The sequence below is a fragment of the Ixodes scapularis genome, unplaced genomic scaffold (assembly GCF_016920785.2).
Source record: "Ixodes scapularis isolate PalLabHiFi unplaced genomic scaffold, ASM1692078v2 PGA_scaffold12__126_contigs__length_90152505, whole genome shotgun sequence".
In the NCBI taxonomy this organism is placed as follows: Eukaryota; Metazoa; Arthropoda; class Arachnida; order Ixodida; family Ixodidae; genus Ixodes; species Ixodes scapularis.
Genome location: NW_024609838.1, coordinates 65130676 through 65150569, shown reverse-complemented (window position 1 = coordinate 65150569; position 19894 = coordinate 65130676).

The window sequence follows — 19894 nt, the reverse complement described above, 5'->3', positions numbered from 1 at the left end:
TGGTCTCGTTGAGGCGACGGCATGCTTCTATGGAGCTCTCGACGGTGCGGGAGTCACGAGCTATGAGGTATCGGAACCCGTCTTCTGATATTCCTTTGAGTATATGGCTAGCCTTGTCGGCCTCTGACATGGTTGGATTGGCGAGTTTACAGAAAGCAAGCACGTCCTTGATGTAGCCGATGTTGTCCTCGTCGGGACTTTGGGTACGGTAAGCGAGACGCCCTTCGGCCAGTTGTTTGCGCTGCCCGTAGAAAGTCCAAAACCTTCCAAAAACTTGTCCTTGAATCGATCCCAGGAAGTGAAAGCGTCTTCGTTGTTATTGTACGAGATCATCGCCGTGTCTTTGATTTAGAAATTAACGTTAGCAAGTTTAAGCGTATCATCCTAGCGATTATAGTCGCGGAGCCATTCGACGACATCATGAGTGGCTGTGCCGGCAAACAATGGAGGATCACATTGACGGCATGTGACGGTCGATGACGTTGTGACGGGTGGATTCGGCATGGTTTGGAATGTTACGGTGCTCGTATCCAACGGTGGCTGTAGACCCCGGTGATTACCTGATCGAAGCTCCGTGTCAGGTTCTCAGCCTTGATGTTGGGGTCGCTTCACCTCCACCAGATAATAGGGTGTGAAACGACTAGGAATACACCGCAACCAGGTCTTGTCAGTTCGGTCTTTTATATACGACCAACTTCGTCTGTCTTATCCCCGCGGCTACTTTGTCGTTCTTTGTATAACCAGATTATGTAATCGCGGTCTAACCGTAACAATATATTTTATAGTACCTTTTAAAGTGTGTGCTGCTCTTGTTTTTTTTTTTTTTGTATGCGTGTATACCCACCCTATTATACTCTCAACAGAGACTGGTAGTATTTTAAAATAAAAGAAATGCAACCGTCTCACTGCAGAGAGCCCCCTCCAATTGGGGCGAACTGAATCCAATGTTGAAATATGCTTATCTTTCCAGTTCATGGCCTCTGACTATTTGTCATGCCACTTACTCTGAAGCTTGGCGAACTCTTTATATAATGACGGTATTATCCCATTGCTCCTTCGCTTTACTCCACACGTGAGGACTGAATGCCAATTTACACCCTAAACTTCTTAACGTCCCTTCTTCGACTATCAAAAACGGGTTAGTCCTTCTTGGGCGATTGAAATAACCACTGTTTCCCTAATTCTATGACTAAGTTTTTCAACAAAGGTGCACGAGTCGGTGATATAATTCAACTCCATTTTTTCAATATACATTGATACGTGATTCTTGAGGACGTCACCCACTTTGTCGCACGTGTTTTTTCCGTGCCTTGATGCTGAGCAGATCTACATGAAACATTTGTCTTCTCCAAATTGTATAACTGGAAACGATTTTTGAAGTGCGTTGTCGTAAACATAGATTACATCAGAAAACACGGGCAGCAGCTCCTCAAGCCGCTCTTCGATAAATGCGGGTTCAAAGCGCATGTGTGCATAGTAGTTGAAATGTCACCACTAACCACTCCAATACCTAGCGTTCCCTTTATTGTCCAAGCGACGCAGTTGAAAGTCTCCTCCATCTTGTTCTTCTAGCGGTAGCTTTGGACGACACGCTTGATGGCAACATTCCAATTTTCGGAAACAGCGAAGTGTGAGATCACAGCACGTGGCTGTACATTCGCTTTTTCGAGGCATATGGCATTTTCTGGAGCGCGTCTGTTGCAAGAGTGGGGTATGTGTCTTGTCGTCCATTTTTCTAACTGGTTAAAAAAAGGAGTTGCTCCCAAAGGAATATTTCTAACTCCCCACCAGGCTCCTACAATACAGTCTGACTAATATTCAAATTCAATGCATAATTTATGAAGATGAAGAGAAAGAGAGAGAGAGATCTTTCTTTAACAGGCTGCGCAGTTAACATCAATTAAATTTCTGACAGATTGTCACAAATAAAACGAATCTGAACACCTTCAAATGTTGTGGTCTTCCTAGTAACAATTGAGAGAGATGTGAGGCAAAAGAGAAGTTGCTACGGTACACGCACACAGATTCTTCGTTAACAGCGCGTTTCTTAGCCCACTTAAATTGAAAAGAGGAAACTTCGTTAGGGTTATTTGTGATTGGCTTCATTTGTAGCTTCCCTAATCGATCTTGTTATGAACCGCTTCGTGACGTAGACTCACTTTTCGTGTATAAAAAGCCGCAGGATATATTTCTTATTCGAACTTTGCCTCGAGCAATCCACAGCGTCTGACGCGTAGCCGGCTAGAGCAAGAACCATATAATTTTTGTCAATATTATGCCCCTTGTATGGGTCGGCCGCCGCCAAATCCCCATTTCTCTTCTGCGTTCTCTTGATTTCTCCACAGCGTGCTTTATGGATAAGGATGGCCAGTTGGGCTAGTTGGTTTTGCATCATGGTGTAATACGCCAAAACAACAGGGACAAAAAACGAAGGGAGAACTAGACAGGACGCGGCGTAACTTTCAAATGAATTGTTTATTTGGATGACAGAATTAAAAAAAATAAATACGTTGACGATCAGGCAGTCCCCGTCTGGCCACTTAGCGGTCCACTGTGACCGTTGCAATTACGGGCCCAACTGTGAACAGTGCAGCCCCGTCTTTCGTGACACCTGTGTCATTGGATGTTACAAACAAAAACGGCAAGAGAAATTCACGAAGCCTTCCTAATTAGGTCCAACCACGACAATACTTGTATTAGCGCTCCCTGTTTGTCCTTGACTGATAAAGAATTCTACTATTTGAAGAACCAATGACGCTGGCATTTGAGGGGGGGGGGGGGGTGTTTTTAGACGATATCTTTGGTGTTCTGCCAAGTGTGCCTGCTTTTATTTTTTTTTTTAATTCTGTCATCCAAATAAACAATTCAGTTGAAAGTTACGCCGCGTCATGTCTAGTTCTCGCTTTGTTTTTTGTCCCTGTTGTTTTGGCGTATTACAACATTGTGCTTTATGGGTTCAAGTATTGCATTCAAGATATATTTTTTTTTCTTTTATATTGAAGGCCAACAAAGTAAAGAGGCGGTAGCGTTCTATTTCACACTTGCTTTAAGGTAGGCAACACGCAAATTGCTGACCCAGTCTGCGCATAACGAACATGACTTTTGATTATACAGATCTACAGGTGCTGCGTACACATGAATCAGGTTACAACCAAATTTATTTCAGAACTTTTGGTCACTTCGGTCATTTCCATTCAACATAACCGTCACATTTGCGTGGACTCACACTAGGCAGCTCCAGTGACGTCTGACTTATTGATTTAATCAAGGTTTCCCCGTTATTGAATGATTGTCCGCTGGCACCAGGAATGGTGATGATGAGCTCAATGACAATGATTTCTAACCTCGCTGATGTTTTTCGTAATGAATGCAGAGCATTGTGAAGCAGTTCATGCACATAACGTCATTGGGGTTTAGGTGCTCGGCGTCCTCGGGCTTTAGAACTAGCTTAAGTAAATTGAGGTCAAGCTCTCAACCTTGACGAAAATGGCGACCGTAATAAATGATTCTTTTTGCCTTCTTAAATGATTGGCGCACGCTTGCCGGTCTTCAATGAACTTGCACGTCATAGCACAAATAAACGCCCTAAGATTTCTGGAAACAAGAGAGTCAACTTTTTGAATACATCAAGCTTAGAACGGAGATAGAGTAAACGCCAGCGCTTCGAGATTGCTTGAGCCAGACGGGAACCGAATAGGTCTCACTATCCCTTTACTCTGTAGAACACGTGAGTTAAGGTGCGCGGAAGGGGGAGGAAGGGGAAAGGAGCAGTTCCGATGTCCGAGCTGACCTCCAAAGGCCCAGTCTCGCTATAATCCGTCTTTGCCATTGCGCCCAAAGAGATAAACATCTAGTACTCTGCTGGACAGACTAACGGCAGACTGGCGCGGGTTTGAAGGCGTGGTCCACTAGATGGCCATCTAAATTATACCATCTCTAGAAACTCAGGGCCGGAAATGAGAGATTGAGTAGTAGTATCTACTTCGAGGGAAATGCGCCATGGTTTATGCAGGGGGTATAGTTGTAGCGCGAGCGAACATATGAATGCAGAGTGTATTTACTCTGAATTTTGCACGATTTTTTCTTACTTGAACGCTAAATGTGAAGGTAGCTATTATTATCTAGTCCTTAACCATATCCATGCCACAATGTTGGCCATATTAGAAATTATGTGAAGGCGTATTCAGAACGCTCATCTTGCGAGATTCAAGCTTTGATTGCGGACACACAAATAATATACTCTACGTTGTAATTTTCCGATAAACCATTATCAATCCTTGCTAATAAAGAAAGTTAAGGATATTAAAAATGAATTTTTCGATAAAATGAATCCCGAATTTGAAAAGTGTTTTAAACATTCGTCAATTGAAATGTACGTAGCACATTGTTTCTTCCACATAGAATATTCAATATTTTTTCTTATCGAAATAACTCAGTGTGAATGTTTTGGTTATATCAAGTTTATTCAAAGATCATGGATAGATAGCAGGTAAATATATGCCAAATTTTGAAAAAAAATCAAAGTAGACGGGGCGTTTTTGTTGTTTTTTTTACTAATATTTCAATATATATAAGAGAGATTCAATGAAATAAGGGCAGTAAAAGCTGTTCTGAAAGTGTTACCAGAAAGTCATAGTGTGGTAGACTGATAAGTGACAAAATAACGAGTGCTCAAACATGCGACCTCCGACAGGCTGAAGAAACGCCAGTTTTCGCCTAAACCGCTTCAATAACCAAAACCTAAAAAAAAAAACAGAAACGTCTGCCAAGCTTGTGGTCTACGCTCTTTTTCATTTCACGAATGCTAGCAAAACATATATTTTGTGATCTAACTTAAAACTTCGATCCTACAATTGGGCTTGAGTTCAATGAACACACACATAGATCATATGCTATACCTTCAATAGTAATTTAAATGTCACATACAAAAAAAAAAAATCCTTTTCCACTCTCGTGAAAAAGGAAGACCAGCGGAGCTGTACTCGATGCACTGTGTGCTTCTTTTTCGTCATTGTCTGTTTTTCGCGCTGTTTCCTACAATGAATTCCCACCAACGCGCCCAATTATCCATTCTTCTATTATAGCTGGAAAGGCTGCCGCCATCTACGAGCGACGGCGGAAACCAAACTGGTTGTGTGCTTGGCGCCGTCGCTTATAAATGGCGGTAGCTGTCCAAGTAGGTTCGTGTCGACATACACGGACACAATCCTGGGGAACCTATACTCCGTTTCATGCATAGCGTGCAACGCAGTCAAAGCTAGCGCTCCGGTTTGCACAGCCGACGGCGCCTACGTTTGCTCCACAGAATAGTGCGGCCCCTGCAAAAAAAACAAAAAAGTCGAAAAATGTAAATCTTCGGAGCTAGTAACTGATAATGGCGTTATGATTTCGACGGAACACAAATTTTTTTCAATAAAAAGGAAAAAAATAATGTAAGCTACATTAAATTGTTTTTCGTTGTCGTCAGTGAGGCAGCCGCTTCGGGTTTTGGGTTGTGCGGCTGCCAGCGTCTGCCCCTGCCTCGCCGGTTTTGAGAAGATGGCGTCTAACGCAGCAAGCTCAAGTACCTCTCCTGCTAAGATACTTTCGAAGATTCGTTGTGCGAAGATCTCGAAAGAGTGCAAGCAGGTGATCGCCAACGTGTACGCGCGTACAAGAACGCGATTCCCGGAGATGTCGGTTCGTGAAATCCTTGAGAGGGTCAGTAACGACACCGGAGTGTACGCACGTACTGTCGCGAAGTACAAGGCGCAGTGTCTATCTGGCAAGGTGGCGTCCTCGAAGCGAAGACCTCGCAACGTGAAAGTTTCGAGCACGCGAACCGTCAAGCATGACGAGTTCACACTCAACACCATTCGCCTGAAGGTGCATCGGAAGTACTCCGAGAGGGATATTCCTACTCTTGATAGCATACTGGAGGCAGTCACCGAAGACGACGAGCTGCCCGACCTGTGGAAGACGACTTTGTGGAGGTTGCTCAAAGACATCGGCTTCACTTTTGAGAAGAGAATACGGAGAGTGGCGCTTATCAAGCGTAGCGACATCATTGCCTGGCATCGGAGGAACTCCGACGCCAGGCAATGATGCGAGCCACCAAAGAATTTCGAAGACAGCGCAGGTACGGATCGTGCTATATCAGTTTACTAATGTGGAACATGTACGCCGTCTTCGCGTCGCAGATACTGTAAACGACTTATTTTCCACGGGATCAATATTTCACGATTTGGGTCAAAGCTGAAATTTTAGAATAATTCGCGGGTTCTAATTTCCCCGACCCGGTGGAATCTCAATGTAGATTTAAATATGTCTACATTTTACTGGAATTGTTCGCAGGACCTATTTTTCGCGAATTGCAGGCAATCCGCAAAATTCGAGCCCTCGCGAAAATTAGGTAGCTTACAGTTTTCCACTTTGACCATGCATAATTTCAGAATTGTCAAATCTCGTCCTTGAGCTATTTGGAAAAGGTTGCTCACCTCACGGATTGCCCAAACTGAGATACGTAGATTTCAAGAAAAGTTTAGCGCATAACTTCCATTCTACTTTTCTATAGTTAACTAAGTGTAGAAAGTTAAGCCTGACCCTGTAAATGATCTATGTCGTGTTACGTTATTGTGATATTAGAATGAACAAAGAATTTGAAATAACAATATAAGGTGTTTTCGTGCAGGTCTATCGTCTGCCATGATGAAACCTGGGTGAACCCCGGACACACCAAGCAATTCGTCTGGCAAGACAAGACTGTGAAGTCTTCGCAGGGCGCGTTCCTGAAGGGCTTGACGACAGGTCTGGCAGCGCCGTCTGGTAAAGGAGGCCGTCTGGGTCTTGTCCATGCTGGGAGCAGCGAAACAGGCTTTGTCGAAGGTGCTGCCGACTTCTTCAGGGCTAAGAAAGTCAACACTGCGGACCACCGCTCCTAGATGGATGGCACCTACTTCGAAGGGTGGTTTTCAAGCCAGCTCCTACCCAAGATCCCTCCCAGAAGCATCATAGTGATGGACAATGCTCCATACCACAGTGTTGCTCTAGAAAAAGCCCCCACGTCGTCGGCTTGGAAAGCCGACATCAGGGCATGGCTCACAAAGAAAGGAATTTCATGGTCTGGTGACATGGTAAGGGTTGAACTCCTGGAGCTTTCCAAGAAGGTCAACACTCCCGGCACTGTGTACCGGATCGACACCTTGGCAGCTGCCCACAGCCACGAAGTCCTGAGACTGCCTCCGTACCACTGCGAATTCAAACCTATTGAGTTGGTATGGATCAAGATGAAGGGCTACGTGGCGAGCAAAAACAAGCTTTTTTACGCTCCAAGAGGTCGAGCAGCTCCTACCAGAAACGCGTGCTTCTGTGACACAAGCAGACTGACAAAACTGTTGTGCCCATGTTGAGCGTGTTGAAAATGAAGCATGGGAACGGGGCACCATTGTCGACAGTGAAATTGAGCCAGTGGTATTCACTGTTGCAAACACGAGTAGCTCCTGCCATGAATCTAGCCAAGATCTGAGCGGCATCGAGGAACTTGAGCAACGGGCGGACACTCTGTCAGTGTTTTCGTCTGTCCAACGGCCCTTGTGAGGGCCACAACAATCTGTGCAAATAGGGCATCTCTCGGTGGCTTTAAACTTTTGTGTCTGTTTCAACAAGAAAAAAAAAAATCACGAGTGCAGAAGTAGTTGAGTGTCATCATTGCATGTGTGCAGGGAATCTCCACGTCGGTTGCAATTTTTCGTTCGCTATCTATGGCAGGAAGAGTGTCAGTTGAAGCAGATAGCCGAGAAAGCCTGCAATAACGAGCATTTTATCGTCCTTCTACAGTATTTGTTTCGCCCCGTGAAACACCTTGTAATCCGCTGCGGACGAGTACTGCAGTCGTAGCAGTAAACCTGTGCCTGTCAATAACGTCAAGGAGACACTGAAGGAAATACCCATTTTCTATTCCTAAAATATCATCCAGAGAAAGATCTGACTGTGGTGTTCTGCACCAGTATACCTGTGCTGCATTTGACTTATGTAAAATAGTATATAACTCGAAGCCAAACATTTTATTGTCCCAGTATGACAATGACAGTAATGTAGGGGTAAAGTATTTTACCGTGATTTTTTCTTTATTGGTTGTTTACCTTCCTTTCTACAGTGATGCGAGGGGAGCTATAAAATGAAGCCGCAAATGGGAGCACTTCTCTGACAAACTGTGCTAGCTTTCCATTTATGTTTACAACATCAAGACCAGGGTTTTTTTAAGGAATTGAAATTAGGGGGAGGGGGGAGCAGTGTCTAGATATTAGGGGAAGGGGTAAGGGGGGCATCGAGAATAGATGAATCATTCCGAGCAAAGGGGATGCCTTCAAAAGAAACAAGGGGATGTAAACTCCCCCTCCCCCCTGGAGGGTGTGTGGGGACATCACTGATAAAAACACGAGAGTCAGATTTGTCAAGACCTCGCAGCAGTAACTTGTGTGAGGAAATATGTTCCCTGTATCTGATGAAGCACCTGACGGAAGAAAGGTGTGGACAAAAATTAAAACAGCTATCTCAAAATAAACTGTACAGGCCACGACTATTGTTGATTAACGTCTTATTATAAACTTTAGGACAAGGCTGCTATCAATGCAATTCCTCATTCCAAGCTGCGCGAAAAAGCAATGTAACTCGGGTGTTGGAGGAAAATAACACATGCATAGCGGCAGAGCAATGGTAGAATGCGGCCTCTCGGCGACTAATCAATAGAAAGCAAGAAAACAGGAATCGAAATATGCACTTCCACAATGCGCACAAATTCACGTCTACAAAAACAAAAAAAAAAGAAAGAAGAAAAAAGAAAAACGTGCTCGTCATGTGGATTTCAACTACCGCTACCGAGACGTCGCAATCGCCAGAGCAGCGCCTAGTACCTCTCGTCCACGAGACGCGCAGAGTAACACATTTTTTGTGTATTTTCATGCGCACTACTTCCGTACCTTTCTCAGCGTTGCACGCTATGGATGAAACGGAGCATGGCCCTTAATAGCTCCGCTGTAAAAAAAAATAAAACAAACGGCCGCTTGGTGGTGCTATCAAGGCGATCGTGCAAGTGCTGCGTGATCGAGCTGCGTCATCGAGCCCTCAAGGCTTGATCACACAGCTCCGTTTGACTGCGTTTGACTGCGCTAAGAGTGCCGGCGTCGGGTTGTTGCTGTGGAGACCCTTACAAAGAGACAATGAGGAAGCGCTGTCGTGCACGACGCAACGCAGCGCAACGCAGTTGACGCAGCTGTGTGGACGAGCCTTCAGGCGTGCAGTGCGTTGCCCCTCGCGTCGCTATCAATGCCAAATGCGAAGGAGGGGGGTGGAGCGTTTTTAATGCTTGCCACTCCACTTTTGTGGCGCTCCATGCTGGCGGCCATAAAAACACTTAAAACCATAATTTCCATCTCAGTTACTGACTTTTAAGTCAAAGTTAAGAGGGAACATCGTGAGAAGGCTCAGTTTTAACATGGTGCCGATTGCCTTGCACTACGCTGCGAGGGTTTCTTTTTGTGGTATCTGTTTTGTTTTGGACAAGCGGATGCCTGACAGCACTGTCAACAGCGGGTTTTGAATTTCGCGCAAGTGTTTGGGTTGCGTGGAACGTCTGACGCTCCTCGCTTTAGATGCACATGTATCACAAATGTGTGGCTGATAGTGTGCCTGTCATGTCAACGGAAGACGTTAAAGTGTTTTTTTTTCAACCATCGCACATTGTCTAACGGTGAAAAGAAAGACTGGATAAACTCAGAAGCACAGTCAAAGAGAAGGGTCATTCTCAAACAACTGCAGCGTGTCTTTGGCAACCTGCGCTGTTGTGTTTCACAATTTTCTACAGCTGCGATACGATCATACGATTACGAGCTGGAACGTTCACGGTGTGTGGGATGGCACTGGGAGACAAAAACGCATGTAGTGCGTCTTGGTTGTCGATGTTTAAACCGTTCATCCCCATCGTCTTCAGCAAACGGCGTCTCGACTGCGGTGTGCTATTTAAAAGGACCATGAAATTACCTTTTTACTTTTGCCAAATAACTTTTACAATGCACCTTCGATGTTCACTGAAAGCCAAACAGGCATTCGCTTTCCTTTCGGTTTAATAACTTCTACACAAGAAAATAATGGAAATATCAAGTTTTGCTTCATTTCCAACTGACCGCGAAACAAGCCGCGGAGTATTTTGGACGATCGTGACGTACTCTGGCACAGAGCAGTAGAAGAATTGAAGCGCTAGAGGCGAGCTGGCGGTGTGCCGGTAGGTTTTGCCACAGGGTTTTACTACACCTGATGGCGCCGATGCCACCGACAAAATTTCTGAATCGGCACCTCTCATCACCGCGATAGCCATTGACACATGGCAGTGGGTTGAAATTCAATTAGACAAGTTGCGCCACAGCGACAGCATGCGACTGGTCCCATACGCCGGTACGAAGCGTTGCAGGTCGTCAGCGCGACAGCCGCTTCTCCACCCCCGTTAGCCGTTTCCGCGGTATACCTAAAAGGAGGGGACGCGCTGTCACTCACTGGCGTAGCAGAAAATGCAGAAAGTTCTCTATGAGTTCAAGATTTGTTAACATTTGGTTTGTCAGGATAGGCTCGCAGGGCTCAGTGGATGAAAAAAGAAAATAAAGAAATGCGGTACGCCATCCTGGACGATCACGGCTCTAAAACACGACTTTACTTACAACTCGAATCTCGCTACATGCCTTCTCGACGATTCAAAAGACAATGTAATCTTAGCAGAGAGAGAGAGAGAGAGACAAAGAGTCGGAAAAAGAACAGAGAGGTTAACCTAGGTTAAAGTCCTGGTTGGCTACTCTGTTTTAGGAAGGGGGTAGTGGGGAGCTAAAAGAGGAAGGAAAGGATAAGAGGACATAAAACAATAAACACGTAAAAAGAGAAAAGAAATAGCGACACGAGAGTACAAAGTATAAATCATATTACAAATAAAGTACGTTTGTCCTTTAGAGGCAGATGTTCAGCCGCGTTTACTTCAGGAAATGCAGAAAAGCTTTTGTGGCCCTCGCTGCATCCTGAGGGCTGTGCCAGGTGCCGAGCACTTTCATGACAGAAAACGGTCGGCTGTCTGGTTGCAACAACGTACTCTTGGGGTCTTCTCTTTCCGCGTCGTAGATTTGGCAGTCGCACAATAGGTGAGCAATTGTTTCTTCACATTCACACGTTGGACACTCCGATGTTCTGGCTTGCCAGATGCGGTGAAGGAAGGACTGTGTATAAGCGACACCGAGCCGGAGGCGATGTATGACTGTCTCTGCCCTCCGGGGAAGATCACGTGGAAGTTGACAGGTAAGATTTGGGTCCAACGCGTAGAGGGGAGCATAATGGTAGGAGACATCGTGCCATAACTTTCTCCTTGCGCTGGCGGCATGACAATTGACAAGGCATCTAATGTCATTCCGACAATACGGAATTGTAATAGTTGCATCTAAAGAGCGGGCTGACTTCGCACCTGCGTCTGAAGCCTCGTTTCGAGGTAAACGTCAATGACCTGGTACACATTGAAACTGGATAGTGTGTCCTAGATCCAAACGCTGCATAAGGAGGGTCATTATTTCGGGAACGACTTGGTCACCTTGTCCGCGTCGCGAAAATGCTGATATTGCTTCGCGGGCCGGCTTGGAGTCACAAAGTATTGTCCAGGAGTCGGACGATTTTGTCAAGATGATTTGAAGTGCTTGATGAATCGCCACTAACTCTGACATCGTAGATAAAGTTACGTTGCTTAGCTTCAATCGCTAGGTTGTAAAGTGACTTGGAATGACTACACAGCAAGTAGAACTATGAGGGGTACATGAGCCGTCAGTGTAGACATGTGCTCTTGAGAGATGGTTACCGTAAATATGGGGCATAGTAACCTGTAATATCACGACCATCGGCATATTTGATTTTTTTCTTGATACCAGGAATATAAAGTTTGACATCTGGTTCCTAAAATCTCCACACAGGCGTCGTGGAAACGACGCCTGTGTAAGATCTCCCGGCAAGTACTGCCGTACCTGGGACAGTGCCTTGGAGTAGCTCGAGTTTGGACGTGCAGATTCTCTGGTGGCGAGAGAGTGATCGTCATGTTAAGTTAGGTGTCTTAAATGAAGCCTTAAAGCTTCCTGCATGAGCAGGATGCTCATAGGAATGATGCGTGCTTCTGCTATAGTTCCAATTATTGACGCACATGCTGGAAGCCCAAGGCAGGCTCGATGAGCGCGCGCCTGAAGGTTTCGAAGTGTGCCTAAGTTTGTACGGCACGTACCGTTGATAATTGGAAGTCTGTACCTAAGCAAACTAATACAAAACCCTGATAGAGACGTAGCAACGCTCGCACTGACGCTCCCCACGTAGTGCTACTAATAAAGCGGGAGAGGTCAATGAAACTCACCAGCTTCCGTTTCAGGTAATTAATAGGGCGGGGGGGGCGGGGTCCAAGTTAGTCGTTTATCAATATATACGCCAAGAAATATGTTACTTTCACGTATAAAATTGTGTGCTTAAAAATGCGAAGTGGATAATGGTTCGTGTTCCTTAGAGATAAATGCAATGGCAGCAGATTTGGCAGCGGAGATTTCAAGGCCACGGACGCAAAGGTGTCTGTGAACTTTCTTTAAAGCTACTTGTACTCTGGCTTTAGCTTGTACGTGAGTGGAGTCAGAAGCCCATATACAGATATCGTCTGTGTATAAGGATACATTCACATTTGGTGGCAACGACTGCACGAGCCTTATAAGCGTAATATTAAATCGGGTTGGAATTAACGCGGCTCCCTGGGGTACACCCCGAGAGGTGGAATGGTTTGACGTGTCTCCATCTTGTGTGGTCATATAAATGGTGCGATCTGAGAGATAACTTTCTATCCCCTTGTAGAGACGGTCTCCGATGCCAACCTCCTGTAGCGCTTGAATGATGGCATTATGAGTGACACGGTCAAACGCATCTCTGACGTCGATAAAGGCCGCTTATGTAATCCTTCGTTGAGATCTTTCCTCTTGGACGTAGGTGACGAGATCAAGGACAGGGTCCACGGAGCTTCTTTCTCGACGAAAACCATGCATATTTTTTGGATAAGCTCGTCGTTTTTCCAGATACCATTCTAAACAACGATTAATCATTTTCTCCATCAACTTCCCAACACAACTTGCCAGAGCAACAGGACGGTATCATGATAGAAGTAAGAGCGACTCGCCAGGCTTCAGTAATGCAGCAATTCTTGCCCGTTTCCATGCGCTAGGTACTTCTCCATTTGTCCAAAGTTTGTTAAAATATTCCAGCAGCCAATTGCGAGCATCAGTCCCCATATGTGTTAAGAAAGCATATTTTATCCCATCCGGACCGGGACATGACTTTGATTTTATATATACAAGAGCGGCATCTAGTTAGCCACTAGTGAAGACATCGTCCATGCAGCCATAAACAGCTGATGCTGCTGCAGAGGTAGGGACAGGACGACTTTTCGGCATGGAAACACTCGACGTGGGAGATGCACAGAACTCGTTTGCAAGATCCTTTTGAGAAAATGCCGCCGACAACGCAAGTTCCCGGAATGGGTGATATTGTTGAGGTGGAGACTTAAGACCTCGAGCTATTTTCCAAATTGCAGAGAGCGGCTTTCGTGGATCAATATTTTTACAAAATCCCTTGTATTTATGTTGACCGAGCTTGTGAAAATAGCGGCTTATTTTTTTTTTCTGTTGATTTCTTGCCGCGCTAATATCGTGTTTTTTTTTTTTTAGTTCGTCGAGCACGCCTCTCCACGTGTCGACGTTTGGCCCGAAGACGTACGTACTCTGCGTCAATACTTGTTCTCTTAAGTGGAAGGCTATGACTACGGGTTGATGAGTTTGCAAAGTCAATGACAGCTTTTTCGAACTCAGAAAGCTCAGTCAGCGTATTGCATTTACCTCTCATTGGCTGCTAAAAATCCCACCAATCAACTCGTTTGACAACATGATTCTTTTTGCCTGTGGTAAATCCTTGTATAATTGTATATGTAGGTATATGATCACTGGCCCGTGTTTCAATATCTGTGAACCAAATAGCTTGAGACGCCAGGGCAAACGAGACAAATGTCAAATCCAGGCGACTGCTACTAGCTGCACCTCGGAGGTATGTAGGACTTCCATCAATTAATAGGGATAAATGATGTGTATGGGCTTTGTCAGCAAGGCACCTACCCCGAGGATTTGTGCAAAGGCTACCCTATATATAGTGGTGTGCGTTAAAATTTCCTGTAATTATATGTGGCGTTGCGGCTGTGTTCAGGATGTTCTCTAAGCGTGCGCTGTGGAACTTGGACTTTGGAGGTATATGTGCTCCTATAATGGTTAATGAGAACGTGCATTTTTTTTCAGAAACTTTAGCACAAAGGTACTCATTGTCCGGATGTGATGGAATATGTGCCACGCACGTGAGTACTCTGTGAATGAAGACAGTTACGCGATTTTCCCCATTAGTACGTAAGGAGTCAAACTTTTCGTATCCTGATAAACGCGTGTTGCTAGGCAACCTGGACACGGATATAACAATAATAGGGTACTTGTACTACAGAGATATAGCAACGTAAAAATATGATTTCGTGATCGCATAGACGTTGCGATTGTTCAAGGAAGGCTAACACTAATCTCATCTCTGGTGATGAAAAGGCGTCAAAATTCGAATACTTCGTACACGCCTTTAAATATAGTACGCACCACTAAAATCTTCGGCTTGAGCACACGCATGTAATGCGTAAAATAAAATATCTGGCCGATTTTCGAGGAGTGAAATGCTAAGAAAGCACCACTCTAGTCGTAGTAGACAAAGACGACGACACGAGTGTTTCTGCTGACTTGAGGGTGCCGCCACAACACCGCCGCAGGAGTAGATGAATCTTCCCTCCTTGGACGTGCTGGGTTGTCATCGCTACACGCGACGAGAATTCAGTCAAGGATAGCACTCTACGCGGAAGAATGTGCTTCCACCCCGCCGACCACGTTGATTACCACCACATACGCCATGTTTTTTAGCAGACAGGCGGCTATGCGCAGGCGCAGTCTGATCTTATTCTGGCTTCGTTTACTACGCGATAGATGGCGCATAGCTCTGAGGATTATACAATTAGTCAATTTGTGAGGCATCGTTAATTAGTCAACGAATTGTGGATCAGAATATTCTTTCACAAATCTTTTAAGAAACATTGCCAGCTGTTTCTTCTTAAAAGAGTAAAACAGCGCAAAAAGACGACGGACTGCACTTTCAACAAAAGGGTAGTTGTAGGGTACTACATTTGTTGTAGTCAGAAGCCGTCACAGATATCGCTACCTTCCCCCCCCCCCCCCCCCCGCCGTAATTATACTAACGACCCCATGGGCAGTCACACAGCGCGCAATCAACAGGTAGTCACAGTGACCTCCCCCAAAACCAACATGGCGGCTGGCAAGCGGCTGTGGAGCAATACGAGTAAGACCTTGCGAGCTGGACTGCTTGCTGCTAAAATACGATTCTCAAGTTTGTACGCCCGTTCGCTGCCTTCCGTGCGCACTAAAGCACTCCAAACCGCGCCTCGAAGCACCGGCACCGCACCTATCACGAGTAGGGGCGACGATGTGTCTGTGTGTGTGTGTGGGGGGGGGGGGGGGGGCATTCGAGAGGGTTTGTCCGCGACTGCTTTCGCGCGGCCGGCTCCATTTACTTCGAGCCCAGAAAACATTTAAACAAGGAATCGTATAGCAACAAATGGAATGATGTCTTTATTGAAGAGATAATCTGCTTGCTCTGCTTGCCGCAAGTGATCCGGCGTTTTCGGTTGACAGCGGCGAGGAGAAGCGGCTTCGCTTTGCGAAGGTGTTGGGAGAGCCTCCCACTCAGGACGGAGCAGTCTTCTCCGGTGTCGACGACGGCCGACGCGTCGTGGCCGTCGATAACGACATTAAGGTTATTCTTTACCGTCGCATGCCCATCGTTTTTACGTGCGGCTTCGTTAGAGTGGGGGTCCTCCGACGTTCGTGGAGGATATTTGCGTCGGTTATCTTCGGCAACACCACCTCCAGGAGTTGCCGCGCTTAGTTTCCCCGACGAGGGGCGAGGGGCGACAGGCTTTCACGGCGGGGCCTATGCATCGGTGAAGCTGGGCGTCGTAATGAGGGAGACCGGTATCCTCGGCAGAGAGCGGGCTGTCTACGTGATGCTCGATGCAGATATCCTTCGATGTCTCCCAGTCGTTCTCCGCTCCTCAGGCGTGGGGCGTCCGGCGCGAACCCGCGAAGCCCGATGGCCGGTAGGGGCATCGCCGGTACACATGATCAACTTCTCCGCAGTGGTAGCACAGCGGGCGTCAACCGGCGTCGGTCCTCCAGACGTCCGTCTTCCTCGGCGCAAGTTGCGGTGGGTGGACGTATGGCGGTTGGCTCGGTGTTGAAGGCTCACGTCGTGGCTGCGTCGGAACGGGCGTGTGTCGTCGGGCCATTGTGGCGTAGCTCAGTGCCGGTTCTTCGGGAGTTGGAACAATGATGGGAGTGTGCGGCTGGCGAGCTTGCTGTACTTCCTCTCGAACCGCCTCGGCAATCGAGAGCGAAGCCGGGCGGTTGGGCGCCGGCAGTTGCTTCCTGAGCTCATCCCGGACGACGTCGCGGATGATCTGCCGCATGTGTTCGATGCCGACACCATCGTCATTGGAGCGAGGTGCAGAGACAGCCGGAACCGTTGGCACACCACCGAGTCGTTGATTGCGCACAGCTCTGGCCGACAGCGCTCGCTTGATGTTTGTCGCCTCGGCCACGAAGCCGTCTACCGTCGTCGGGGGGCTGCGGACAAGACCACCGAAGATTTCGCCTTTGACGCCCCTCATGAGGAAGCGCAACTTCTCGGTGGGTTGCGGGTCGGCGCGGGTACACAATCGTAGGACGTCATCAACGTAGCTTGTCACGCTTTCGTCGGGGGCTTGTGTCCGCGTCTTGAGCAGGTCCTGCGCATTCTATCGTCGGGGTTGGTTCGAGAAGGTTCGCTATAACTCGGTGGCGCAGATATTCCACGAAGTGAGCAAAGCCTCGTGGTTTTCAAACATTTGCCTCGCGGTGCCTTCCAGCGAGCAGTAGGGGTTCTGGAGGCGTTGCTCGGCGTTCCATCTATTGTGGCGGGCCACGTGCTCATAGTGAAGGATCCAGTCCTCGACGTCTTCATAGATTTCGCAATGGAAAGGCGTCGGCGATCGGGGTGCGACGGGCAGGACAACGGCGGGCGGAGCGGTCTTCGTCGCGGTCTTCTTCTCTGATTTCTGCGGGAGGGGTCCCACTTACGGCGGTAAGCCTTGGTAACGGCGACTTGACTGGGCCTTGGTCTGGTCTTCTGCGAAGGGTAGCCTCCCGGGGTTGAGCACGTCACTTTGCCGGCGTGTTTTTGGAGGAGTACGGTCCACGGGCATAGAACGCAAATACCCAGCACCTCCACCAAAATGTCACAAATGACAATCGATGAGGCGATACTAACTGAAGAAACTAAACATTTAACGTTGCGAATTTGTGCCCGAAAATAAAAAAGGATGAGAGGCAAACAGCAGAGCGTCGCGGGCGTCAAGGTCGGCGTGACAGCAGAGTCGAACGTTAGGGCGAAAACAGACTGCGGCTTCCCACGCGGAGCCTTTTTTGTGCACGCATAGACTTCTGGAACATTCGGCGTAGAAGGTTCGGTGCGGAGAACATTCTAACCTCGAGTCACCAAGACGGTTCTCGAATTTACCAGAACATTGCAGCGTCAACAAAAATGCGTAGACTCGGCCAGAAATCGATCTCTGGCCTTCTGCGTGGAAGAGAAGCGTGATAACCGTTTTGCCACGGGCGCGCTGTCTACTTGGTCAGCTGCGCCCGCGATAATATTGCACTGTTGCGTCCAATAAAATTTACTTGCGAGTCAGCCAGCGCTCTGTCTGGGTCCTCCTTCATCCAGTCCGTCGTGCTTTTTTGTGTTTTTTTTTTCGCGCTGTTCTAATCTTTAAAGTATGTCGTACCAACTCGCCCAAGCTTCAACTTTCGCTATTTATTATTTGTGATCACGGTACTGGTGAGGTCGGCTCTTATCTAATAGGCGGCGTGGATTTGGCTGACGTGCCGTTGCACCGTGGATGAATCGCAGTGAAAAGGCAGAGAGCTTTCGAAGGAAAGAAGGGCTAAACGAATCCGCCTTTTCTCTTAAACGCTCTATACCGAAAATATTTTGGGCTTTCTATTTTTGTGTTTTGGTTTTATTTTCACACCTATTACTACGTGCGGTGGATGAGATTCAATTTCAAAATCGTTTCGTGGTCCTTTTAAAGTTAATAGCTCCCTTTTTATTCGACTCGAAATATGGAAGATTGGTGACTTCTGATGTGCGTAGGATGCTTATAGTTATGCTTATTTTAAAATGCCGTTTTGGTAATTTTACCGTGATAACAATTAAACAGATTTTCCCGTGAAAAAAAAAAAGACAGTAAGTGTTGTTTTTTTTTGTGTCGCAGTAACTATGCTGTCTTGAATAAAGAACCCTCGCTGCTATTCATCTTCGTAATTGTTTTCGCCTTGCTACTAGGCTGTGATAAGTTTCTTAGTAGAATTTTAAAAGTGCTCTGCTGTTCTTCATAACATTCGCGGAAATATGCTGCGTTTAATTTGTTATCTCCAACATTGCATTTGCAGCTGCATTTCCTGCGGATATAATGCCACATATACACAGTTGTCAAAAACATACACGAACAAAGTTCAACAAGGTGGTAAGTTGGGCTAGTTGGTTGAACATCGTCAAACGTGAAAACAGCGCAAAAAAATTGAACAAAGGACAAGTGAAAGAAGTGCACGGACAAAGCGCTGCGCTTTGTCCGTGCACTTCTTTCACTTGTCCTTTGTTCAATTTTTTGCGCTGTTTTCACGTTTGGCGATACACGAACGGCTAAGGCAAACCTGATATCCATATTTGTAATTCAGTTATCTCGTGTGAAATAAAGAAAAGTTGGACGCATTCAGATTAATGATGGCACTTGCTGTATTTTGATACCTCTGTTACATCCGTCCTGCAGTTCGCTTTTCTTTGACCTTGGGTCTTTATGTGGTTCCACACTACCAACTTTAGGGGAACGTATGCAGACATATCGGTGGTTGAATCATAAATTCTGTCTAAAAAGCTTCACACACAAAACGTCCAATCGAGTATGCAAACAAGCACAGTGAGAAGAGAGATTGTAGCCCGAAACTGTGGAGAAGGAAAGCAAACATGAAGTTTGAGCGCTTCTTTGTAGCTTTGTGTTAATATGTTCGTGCTGTCCTCCCACCCCCCCCCCCCCGCCCACAAACAGACACGCACACTCCGTGGCATACAACGCCAGATACATAGGTCATGCGGTAAATAATAGGATGCATAATAGCTTCGTGTTATTTCATCCAGTGGCTCAGCATTAGGTTACTATCACAATACTTTGATAGTCAATAAATGGAGAAAATACATCTCTGATGGCAAGCATAGGAGCTAGTAATGGACAACACGACCTCTGATTGAAACAACCATGAACCAAAAATTGTAAAAAAAAAGTTTGACACGTTTTGTATTAAGGGGGTTAAAACTCATAACAACTACTTTATTAGATATAATCACATTGAGTAAAGGGTTATAGTACTTTACACAATAGTTTACTCAAATCTTCTGGAAGAAAGTATTTTTTCATGGGTAATGAGTGAATTATTTTTCAACTAAGCCTCTTGAAATCATCGGGCAAACTTAATCTGTTAAGAGCGATTCACACATCATAGTGTCAAAAAGACGAACAGTAATCTCAGCCAACTAGGGAATATTAAGAATGATCTCTGCTCATCAATGCAATGCAAACCCTGGACATATTCTTAGACGATTTCAGCACTCTGACCTTTCCAACGGGCTTCCA